Raw genomic sequence first — 12,506 nt, 5'->3', positions numbered from 1 at the left:
ATATAAAGACCTTATGAAGGAATACAAAAAAGCAGTCAGGAAAGCTTAAAATGACTCATGGCGAGCTTTCTGCACATCGATTGAAAGTTGCAGAGAAGCCGCTAGGCTGAGTAAAATGCTATCCAAAGACTATATTAATACTGCCTACATTAGGGCGGAGGGAAGTGATTGGACCTCCTCGGCAAAAGAGTCTCTGGAGGTACTAATCAAAACACACTTCCCCGGGAGTCAGCAAACACCTTCAACGAGGGTTCAACCGGAACCACCGGTGAACGCAGCTGACTATCGAAGCCAAATAGTAGACAAAAGAAAAATCAAATATGCCATAAATAGTTTTGCACCATTTAAAGCGGCAGGTCCTGACGGGATTATGCCCATAATGCTGCAGAAACTGGTAGAACCAATGGTTCTAAGGCTTGAAAATATATACAAAGCAAGCATTCAACTATCTTACACCCCAAGAAGTTGGAAAAGGAGTAAAGTTGTGTTTCTTCCGAAACCAGGCAGAAGAACGCACGAGAACGCCAAGGATTTTAGACCTATAAGCCTTACCTCATTATGCTGAAGGTACTAGAAAGGCTGATAGATATACACGTAAGAACAATAATGGCGGAGAAGTTATCGAAGTCCCAACATGCGTACATAAAGGGCCGATCAACCGAAACCGCCCTTCACGAGGTGATAAGTGTGATTGAAAAATCACTGCACCACAAACAATACACCATGGCTGCTTTTCTAGACATAGAGGGCGCTTTCAATAACATAGAAGTAAATACGATAATTAATTCTCTGGCGCATGGGGGCATAGATGACACTGTGTGCAGATGGATACTATCGATGCTTGAGAATAGGAAGATTATAGCTTCAAACGGCGCTGCAACACAAACAAGTTATGTGAGTAGAGGGACGCCTCAAGGGGGGGTCCTCTCTCCGCTTCTATGGGTTGTAGCGCTGAACGAAATACTCCTCCAATTAAACGGCAGTAGCATATGCAGACGATATAGTGTTGTTGGTATCAGGAATGTTTCCTTCAACAGTCAGCGAGATTATGGAAAGAGCACTTCGTAGGTTAAACCTATGGGCTAAAAGCAATGGTCTAGGAGTTAACCCGAACAAAACAGAACTGATGCTATTCACTAGCAGAACCAAAATACCTCAGTTTCAACTTCCGGTACTAAACGGCACAACACTCACTCTATCCCCAACAGCTAAGTATTTGGGGGTGGAGATTGACGCCAAACTGTCCTGGAAAATAAATATAGAAAAAAGATACATGGCGTAATATACTTTTAAGAAAATTGTCAACAAGAATTGGGGCCTCAAACCAAGTATAATCATGTGGATGTACACGGCGGTCATAAGACCCATACTCACATATGGAGCTCTGGTATGGTGGCCAGCGCTAAACAAACTGTACAACATAAGAAAATTAAATGGAATACAAAGAGCAGCATGTGCGGGTGTTACAAGCGCAATCAATGTGATCTTGCATCAACTACCAATGGACATTTTTATTCAAAAAACAGCAGCTATTGCGGCGATAAGAATAAAAGAATTGGGAGGTTGGAATCAGCTCACTATTAATAAATCAGACTACATTCTCCCAAAGCTGGATTTCAATAGGCACTTCCAGGTGAGGATACCATCTAGGCGAGAATGGAGAAGAGGTTCAATTGCAGAGGAGGGTACCACCTCAGTCTATACCGACGGGTCCAAAATGGACTGCGGAGTGGGCACGGGGGTATTCTCCGCTGATCTGGGCATATCTCTCTCTATACGTCTACCGAACTCGGCTAGCATCTTCCAAGCAGAAGTACTAGGCATAGAAAAAGCCTGCGAAGTTCTATTAGAAAACCACGGGAATATACATAAAGCAACTATATTTACGGATAGCCAGGCGGCCCTCCTGGCATTGTCTTCACCCATGACAAATTCCAGTATAGTTCACAACTGCAAGAGAGCGCTAAGCTCAATAAAAGACAAGCTCCAGCTAAACTTGATCTGGGTTCCCGGCCACAGGAACATTTTCGGTAACGAAAAAAGCAGATGAGTTGGCAAAGGCAGGAGCTTTCCTCAATGAATCCGAGGCGGAGCTCATACCGAGCCCGCTAGGATCGATCAAAGGAGAGATCAATAGACAATTTCAACAAATTGCTAACAACAGGTGGAAAAACACTACAAAATGCGTCATAGCTAAACAATTATGGCCAACATACGACAGGAAAAGAACCAACGACCTATTAAATAGGTCAAGGAAAAGTATATACAGAATAACAGCTACCACAACAGGGCACTGGCCATTTGGGGAACATGCGTCCAAAATGGGTATGCCCTACAACGACATCTGCCGTGGCTGCGGAGTAGCAGGGAACAAGGAAACAATCTTCCACTTTCTCTGCGAATGCCCAGCTCTGGCACAGATCCGACATAAAACACTCGGAATCCACCAAGCACCAAACCTTGAATGGATTTCCACCAAAAGCATATCGGACATAAGTAGTTTCATCGAAACCTCAAAATGGTTTGAGAGAGAAGGTGGAACGTAACAGCAGATACAGGAGGTTCCACGAGCAGTGTATCAAAATGGCACATCAGTGCTAATTGAGCCCGATAGGGCTGCACTCCTACCTACCTACCTTGAAATCACTATTGGTAAAAATATCTCGCAACGCAACACAAATCATCCCAATTGATTTTCATCTCCGGCAGCGCGTTGAGAGTTTTGCTCCGTTCTCTGTAATTACATGTGATACATTCTTTAGAAGGAAGATAAAATTTAACCTTCTAGACAACATCTCTGAATCTGTATACATATATCAAATAATGCCGGCCATAGTTGATGAGAAATATATAGTTACATATATGTGCATTTCTCTATTACGCATTCAGAAATTATGTAGTATGGTGTATTTTGCTTCTCTTACATGCTTCCAACAGAATTTTCCATTTAAAAACAATTTTTTTTTTTTCAATATGTAGTGGTGTACGAGGTGAAACTTTACAAATGTAGTAGTGAATTGGTTACCTCCGCCTTGAAGGGTACTCTTTGAGTAGAATAATAAGTAATTTAAATTTTCAAAATATTAATTCTAATTAATAACATTATATATTCTGACTTATATGTCACACATAATATTATTATTTCTACCTCCATGTTGTTTTTTCAGGGGTTCATTAAAATTCGTTTATTTCTAAGCGCATATCTGACAATTGGATTCATTCATCCTTGGACAAACTGCCTAAGTTTTTTATATAAGTACATATGTATGTATAACGATATGCATTCACGAAGAGGTGAATTTAAATTATAAAATATAATGTTTTAATTAATAAAATTTCTTTTAATGACACTATAATATATGTATTCTATTTTAACAGTAGGATATTCTCTCTCTTTAAAGTCTAATTTTAATCTTGAAGACTTTATCATGAAAATGGTTTATAACATTATAAAACTTACAGAAAAGATAAAGCCTAGGTGTACTCCTTTTATTCAATTAACTGTAAGGTGTCATTTAGTATCGAAAAGATCATAAATTGAGCTTGAAATCGATGTATAGAGTGCAAGTTTTAAAATAAAAAGAGCATTGAAATATTAGAAGTTTGATTGTTAGAGGAAAGATGTAATTTACTCAAGTTTTTTAAACGGGTTGGAAGAAATCCTTATGATATCCTCAAACACAATTATTTTATGAAAACATAAAATATCCTCAAAAGATTCTTTAAATGTCCCGTCCATCGCATTTCTTGGACGGCGGTGATGTCAGCCTTCACTCTAACGAGGACATCAACCAGTTGAGCAGCGGCACCTTCCCAATTAAAGGACCGGTCATTCCAGGAGCATGCCCTCAAATCGTAATCCTTATGTACTCGTATAATCGTATAAAATGTATAACACAGCAACGCGTGGCTGGATCCCCTAGTAGTAAATATAAAGAAATGCACACTGAGGTAACGAAAAATATTCCAATGATTAAGAAGTAAGGAAGGGTTAAATTCGATAGCAACCGAACATTTTATATTTTATACTCTTGCAACTTGCAAGAATCTAAGCCTGGAAATTCTTTAAGGTGGTGGCAGAACTTTATATAAATATATGTATATTGTGAAATAATTAAACTTAGTTTTATAGCTATAGTATATCTTAGTTCGAGTTAGCCGAAATAATATTAAAAATATCTTCAAATGAATGATATTTATGTGACAATCAATCAGAGGATCAAAATTCTTTATATTACACTAGCTGACCCGGCGAACTTCGCCCCGCCCAATTTTTATTTTTTTTTGGAAGTCATAGACTCGTATAACTTTACCACAAATAATATAAACTTCAAACAACGCATTTTCATTTAATGTTTTTAATGTTTGTAGCGCCATCTACTGTAACATACCGCACTCAATACCGCTCTTAGCGCCACCAACTGGTGGATAGCTCTTTGCTAATAATAAACAAATAATTTGCAATAAATAAATAATGCGACTATAAGGAGAGTTATAAACTATCCTATCTTTCAAGTTGGACCAAATTGCACACAGTGTTAAAAATTTCATTAATATCGGTTCAGTAGTTTAAGAGTCCATCGCAAACAAACAATGTGACACGTGATTTGTATACATTAAGATATGTGAGATTTAGATCAAGGTATAGACAAATTTCATTCCAATTGAAACCACATAACCACCACGGGCTAAGGGCTACTTGAAAATATACTTCCACAAAAAATTTTAAATATACAATTCACACCTGACCAACTTATTCTTCAAAAGGCTTGTAAGAAAGGCGAAAATCATTATACGAAATATATGGGAGTTGCGATAATATAAATTCGATTTATCTATTTTTGCGAATACCACATACTATTAACATGCCACATATGGGACTTATAAAATCTTCCCTGGGTTTCATTAATCGTGTTATATGGGAAGAAGTCGTGGTTGTAGTCCGATTTCGTCAATTTGTGTACTGTAACATAGGAATGTAAGGAGAATGTCATGCATCAATTCAATTGAAATCAGTCGGCATAGATAAATTGATCAGAATCTCTTTTCTTGCTCTCTCGCTTGTCAGCTGGCAGCGAACCCTGATCTGTTTTCTGAGCTGGCAACAAAACACAATCAGGGTGAAGCCAATCAGCAGTTAGTCAAAAAGGTGAGATGCCAGAAGAGCAGCGCTATAATTACTTGACGAAATTAATGTGAAATGAAATATCATTGAACTGTTCGAACATATTTTGGCAAAATAAATGTTTATGTAAATTAATTAATGATTTTGCGTTTTAGCATTTATATATGTATGCATTTTCAAAGTGTTTAGTTTAGTGTTTTGTATAATTATTATATACCCAATCTAATATTTTTCAGCAGTGGCATCATTGGCAAATGTTATAAAAAATGCGAGTTTTGACAGCTCTCTCTCGAACCAAAGAGTCTCGTATCAAGTTATCTATGCTGCATGGATAAATTGATCCGAAACTCCTCTCTTCGCTTTCTGAGAGAGCCCATGATCTCACGGTTTGGTATGGCAACACTGAAAGTTCATGGGCTACGAATCAGGTGACAAGCAAAACAATGAACTGCCAGACAAAATCCCATTAAAAATAACTGATAAAATCAGTTCGTTATTTTTCATTGTGGAATACATAAGTAATTGTGTTGTGAAAATATAGTGTTTTTTTTTATTAATAATACAGTGTATAAGTGTTTTTACTAAAAATAAAGTAGGTAAGTGTATTATTAAACCCATCGTATGTTTTCCTAACGTATTATAGGAAAATGCCGAGAACTAAAAATAAGTGTGTGGCTGGATGCGTAGGAGCGCGACGGTTTTTCAATTTCCCCAACAAGGAGAAGGATGGATCCAGGTTCGTAAATAATTTTAATTAGTAGAAAAATATAGTTATTTAGTGAAATTTAGAAATATTTTTTCATAAATTGTGCCTAATTTGATCTTGTTTTAGATGCAATTTATTGCATAATAAAAAATATATCATACTTGCGAATTGTAATGTAATTTAGTAAAGAGTATTGTAATATTTAATAGATCCAATTTAATATGTTGTTTGGAGTAGCGTAGTTGATGTAAATATTACTATAATTATAAATTATAAGTACAAATAAATGTAATACTAGTAGAAAGTATAGTAAATACTAATAAATGTTGGGATTTTATTTTGTACCTATATGGGTGATATAGGCAAAACTAACTTCGGTAACGCGCCTTTTGTATACCTCAGCGGTGGCGTGGAAATTACAAACTCCCAAAACATTTACTAAAAATTCCCTAACACATTTCTTCCATAGTGGCATCATTGGCAAATGTTATAAAAAATGTGGACTTTGACAGCGCTCTCTCGAATCAAAGAGTTTCGTATCAATTTATCCATGCTATGCAGTCGGTTCTGAGATATGTGATTTCAACTAAAAGTGGGTGCCACGCGCATCGTCAATTTTTATACCGGCTTCTACAAAGGCTTTTCAAATTAAGGTATGACGGCAAATTAAGGTATGACGGCATATTTGGGACTTATTTTTTTTCGAAATAATGCTGGAAATACCGTTACCATCAATGGCGAGTATTATAACACGATGTTGACCGACTTTTTTCGGAATTTGATGAGAGCTACGGAGAAACTCTCAATTTCCATCAAGACCGTGCGCTGCTTCATGTTTCACGTCTATACATTGACACATTGTGTGGAAAGTAAATGAAATCCAGAACTTAGTTTGATTAAATTTATGTGTTTTATTTCATTTCATCAACTTTATCGTGCAGGTTCTGGAATCCGACTGAAAGTGGAAATTAAAAGGAATACAAAAACTAATGAATTGGGTTTTGGTGCTCCGTAAAACAAGAAATTTGTTCATTTTCTTTTCTCTTCTATCATACAATTGAATGAAAGTTTTTAAATTTTTCAAAAATTAAAATACATCAAAATAATAATAACAAACGAGTGCGTTTAGTATACATATATGCAATTATTGTTAAGGAAGATGAAGTCTATGCAGAAGAAATAATTGTTTGCGCCTCACGCACTGCGTCGAAAATCACCCAACAATTCGGTAATCGGAGAAACTATGGACCGTTTTCGCAACAAGTTTACATTAGTGAAGAATACGTATCCTCAGAGGCGTGGTAAAGTGCTTGGCGAAGACGCTTTGCCACTGTGGAGCGGAGTATCGATTTAGACCCGAATGAATTCATTCGCCATTGCGCGCAACAACTACAGCTAGGTCCATTTGTATTTAGATTGCTCTGGTTTGCTAGATGACCGATGTAGTTTTTAAACATAATAGCAAACATCTATCTTTATAATAAAGCTTAATTTTTTGCCATAACTTTAAATTATAAAAACGTTTTATTTCTGTTTGAAAACACTTTTTTATTTTTGTCATCCTTCACAAAGCCTCGGCCCATGTCTCTATGAGTATTAAGGAATCTAATGATAATAATTTCATTCTGCTCTGCATTCTTATGTTCTCCTTTTTAATAATTAACAAAATACCTTTTTAATGAAAACAAACTATTATACATAAATATTTTTTTTTGCATAACTTTATCACTAAGTTTTTTGATATGTTTGGGCGCACCAAATTCTCATAAATGATTTTAAGTGAATAACAACCGAATATTTTCTTGTAAATTCGTTTTTCAGAATAGTCATTTTCACTCGAAATTCATTTTAAAAAGTGGATTTGCTTGAAATTCACTCGGAGGAGAATCACAGAGCCAATCTGTATATAATCCTATATCTATCTCGATTAGTAGAGATATGTTGAAAGGGTATCAAAATATACAAATAAGCATACGATGTACTCTTTGTTGCAGCGCACCGTTGTAGTTCTCTGACTCATATTTACCGTCGTTATAACAACCTAGAGTAAGTGAGTTGCTTTGGGTAGGCAGAAGTGATAAAGGGTACCCAACTTATAACAATGTGAAACGTGGAAAAATTGAAATCTTTTTTTTTTATTTAATGGTATATTTAACCAACTAATTTTTAAACTATAAGTGGAATAAATTGAATTAAACTCATTAGCTGACAAATAGTATCGTTTTCAATTGAAAATTAAATTAGAAGCATCAGATAGCAAAACAATTCATCAACCACTTTGAAATTTCGCGTTTCATTCTTTTTAATGGTGATCTTGAGCGGCGGTTACAAATCTCTTTGTTCACAATTTTTTGGCAGAATTTTAATGTCTTGCCAACCGTTCTAATTGCATCCAACTTACCCGAGCAGTCAAAGTTGGTTAGGCGATTTTTATTTTGAGTTTTGTTATAACACTTTTTTGTGAAATGAAAAACTTATTCGACAAATTTTTCGTTACTGATAAAAGACAATTTTTTTGTTAACACTTTTCACTTAAATAATTGAAAATTATAATTCTTAAAATTAACATCTTACATTAAAACGTGCATGACTGGAAGAAGTGTCCCGTTGAGATGGACAGTTAATTCGGTTAGGCGGATGATTGAAAAAATTCCACTGCAGGCTCCTTCAGGCTGTATGATGACATGGTTCTCCAATTCGTTTGGCGCCAGTTAACTTACTTTGATTTTATTTTTTTTCTTTTATCTTTTTGGAGTAATATCCAACTAGCAGACTACTTCTTGTAGTGGGTAGCGGTAAAGGTGGCGTTATGCATTTGCCAAATTTTGAACCAGCATTCCTGAGCATTCTTAAGCTTGGTACAGTAGACTGTATAACAAAATATTTATTTTTTTTGCTTAGATACATTTCCTTTAGTCTTTCATAAGGTTGTAGTGGTATTCAAACTCAAGGTTGCTTTGATGTTTGTTGTAGTGATAGTGCATTTCTATTGTTCCAAGTTAAGATTGTTTTGATATATTCTGTTTATATCATAAGGAATACGTTCCTTAACATGCGCAAAGTTTTGAACTCAGACCGTCGATTCATCAAGTATTTGTTTAATTGCCCAGATGTTAAATTTATCAAAATCTGTGTGCATGATTTTATAACATTGCACATGCGCAAGGTATGGGCGAAGATAGGCCCAAACGTACTCACTGACGACCAGAAATTGCGGCGAGTGGAAGTGTGCCAAGAAAATTTGAACATTTCACACATGTTGACCTCCAAATTTTGAATAACGTAATCACAGGTGACGAGTCATGGATCTTTGAGTATGATCCCGATTCAAAGAGGCAATCTTCCTTTTCTTTTGAGACGACAGAGGGCATCCAAGCAGCATGCACTTGGAAGTTTTTAAAGAATTGTCACGATTAATTCAATAAATTTTTTTTAAATCAACTCAGTCCTATTACTTTCCGGACAAGCCCTGTGTATTCTTGGTGGACATTTCATAATTACATAGACCGCAATTTTCTTTTACATTTCATATATTTCTTTATAATTCTCGGAAATTATAAATAATTGTGTGGTTAATGGGACAATTGTCGCAGAAGAACAGTTGTTAAGAAGTCATGATGGTCCCAAACTAACTTGAACTGACAATTTTGGGATGCATGGATGGCCCATTCACATAGAACTCTCTTGGTTTTTGTTTTGCAATTCATACTTAGTTTAATAAAGAAACGGAGAAAGCAAAGGCTAGCCAAAATGAACGCTTTGCTTTCAGTGTTTCTCTCTAATAAAAATGGAATTGCTTCGCATTGCTGCGTTTCTATGTTAATTAGCCATATTTCTCCAAATATATGTAAATCATTTGAATGTGTCCAGTATTTAATTCAAATGTTAATAAAATTATTTTTTAATGCCTTTGTTGTTTGAGTTGCAAACATCTGCTGACGGCAAATTGCCTAAAGTTAATTATTAATTGCAAATACTCAAATGAATGCAATTTCTCTAGCTACTTTAATGTAAACGTTAGGCAAAGATATATTGGGTTGGATATATTAATCAATCAAACTTCAACTTATTTTTTTTTTATATTTATAATAATAAATAAATAAACAAATACATACCATTTTACTGGATCACTTTTTGCCATTTTTGCGCTAGAGACATTATTCCATCAGTGTAAAACTTTCATTACATTCAAAAATTTCAAAATATAGCGCATTTTTTCATTATTTTCACTCATTTTTGAACAGCTGTAACTTTTTTTCTATTTTCCCGAATTTAAATGAATCTTAAAATCCCACCTTTCGATTAGCACTGGAGATATACGACTGCAACGGCAACTATTGTCAAAATACGAAAACCCAAAATACGATTACCCAATATTTGCTTTTAATTCTATAAATTTTGAAAACATATTTTGTATTAGCTGACCCAGAGCCGTTGTCCTGCGTGAAATTATGTGTTTTGAAATTAAAAGAAAGTTGAATTTATATTGTGTAAAATATCATTTATTTGCGATTTTTCTACATTTGTTTTAATGTAGCGCAGCTTGATAAAATAAAGTTTTGATTTCTGTTCTGGTGCGTAAATGTATAGGGAAGATGGGTTTCCAACCCGTCAACACGCCTCATATATTTGGCCGTGTGAAAAACAGCAATCCCAGATTTATGCCACACTCTTCTAGCGAATATCCATGTGTCCTGTTAATTGTCATCGCAAATGTAATTTTCCCCGGAAACTGAATAAGTTTGAACTGAAATGGCTGTTCCTTGCATTAGATAACTGCGTCATAAACAGTCGGATTCCACTACACAGTTTCGACGCATGAAGATTGTGGAATATAATAATGACAGATACAACTTTGGGACGCAAATGATGTTGTGGCATACCAAGCCTTCCCAAAGAATTTGGAAATTCAACCGGATAATTCACGGCTTCGTCTTCTTTGTCAAGATCGCTTTGTAAGAGCGCAAGCCTCCCGGAATTTGACTTTGAATCTTCCAGTTTAAGTCATTTACATCGATAATTTTGACATGCAATAGATAATTTGGCCAATGTTCGGATAAACATTCGTGATGAGTTCATCTTCCGTTGAAGAGAATTGACAAATTTTTATCAAACCACTGGAAGTATCAACCGAAATTTGCCCATTTCCAATTCTTAGTGAATATAATGTAAAATGTCATCGGCAATGGCATTTTTTCGTATCCATAATTGACGCGAATTTAAAGGCTGATGTGTCGAAATGATCTCGCGAAAAGTATGCGAACTTCAGTGGCATGCGAAGTAGCTATCTATCGTAGCCGTCCATCGTTTGTTTCCAGTGATTATGGTTCTCAAAAAGTTGCATCCACGGTACCATTCACAATACACAATGACTTAAATGAATTAGAACCGCGAGACGCACAACAGTCGGCAAAAGTAAATATCCTACAAAGCGCTTAATTGCAGTTCACGTATTGACCCATTTGATACTGCTGATCTCATCTAGTACCGCCATGTTTCTTTCTTTGGTGACGTATTTGCAAATGTATTTGATCGATTTGAACAATCTGCAATACGCAACATTGACATGAGTTTTGAATGTGAGTTAGACAACAGTGACGAATATGGTACAATCCATGTGTTGTCAACTTCGATGTGTTAGTAGCTTCGATATTCACGCCTCTAAATTGAAGGCTAAATGTGCTTGTCGTCTGGTGAGCGACGCCGATACAGTGGATATCCATCATTTCTAGTTTGCGTTTCCGAAAGAAAAGTACGTGGATAGTGTTTCGTGCATTTATTGTCAGACATACAAACCAAAGTGGGAATGTAATGTCCGCAAGGTCCATGAACCACAGTTTTCACCATATTCGTATAATTCTGTATCTCTCTCTGGATTGATTTCATCAATTTGATCTGGTGTAACCACCATCCGCATCCGCAGGATATGTGCGTGCGGCAAACCTCTTTTTTGCTACTCCACAGAATACATCCAGCATCTAACAGCACCTTATATACCATACGTTGCTTCAAGATAAAGTCCATCAAACATCGCAGGTGTTGTTTGAAAAGTCGTGCTGTGATATCTTTACAATCGCTTGCCGATTGACCACGATACATCGTTGCTTGTGCGCGATTTTTTGGCCAAAAACAACACACTAATGATGCCGCAGCCACCGTATTCCCCAGATCTGGCCCCCTGTGACTTTTTCTTGTTCCCTAAACTGGAAAGGCCCATGAAAGGACGACGTTACGCTTCTCTTGACGAGATAAAGACGGCATCGAAGGAGGAGCTGAAGAAGATAAAAAAAATGATTTTTTGAAGTGCTTCGAAGATTGGAAAAACCGTTGGCACAAGTGTATAATATCTCATGGAGATTACTTTGAAGGGGACAAAATAGATATTCATGAATAAATAAATAATTTTTGAAAAAACACAAAATTCGCGATACTTTTTGAACACACCTCGTAATCATATCGAATGAAATTTCGTAACGTGTCGAGTGTGCGGATCGTCGCACTCGATACGAAGGGAATAGAAATTTTATGAAATAATTTCCCTGGTGTAGCTGTAAATGACATTTTCGAATACATTCAAATACGAAACAAAATAAGTATTTGAATTTGAATTGAATGTAAATATTCAATATAGTACGTTTATACAATAAATAATAAATAAATAAATTGTACATAAGT

The 12,506-nt window shown here is 35.8% G+C and overlaps 1 protein-coding gene across 1 annotated transcript in view; it reads left to right on the top strand.

Moving 5' to 3' along the window:
• LOC105224260 (delta-1-pyrroline-5-carboxylate synthase) overlaps positions 1–12,506 on the top strand; it is a 237,945-nt gene that overhangs the window by 72,725 nt on the left and 152,714 nt on the right. The window lies entirely within an intron of this gene.

This window comes from Bactrocera dorsalis, chromosome 5 (assembly GCF_023373825.1).
Source record: "Bactrocera dorsalis isolate Fly_Bdor chromosome 5, ASM2337382v1, whole genome shotgun sequence".
In the NCBI taxonomy this organism is placed as follows: Eukaryota; Metazoa; Arthropoda; class Insecta; order Diptera; family Tephritidae; genus Bactrocera; species Bactrocera dorsalis.
The sequence above is the reverse complement of the archived record's forward strand: the minus strand, read 5'-3'. Positions and strand labels throughout refer to the sequence as shown.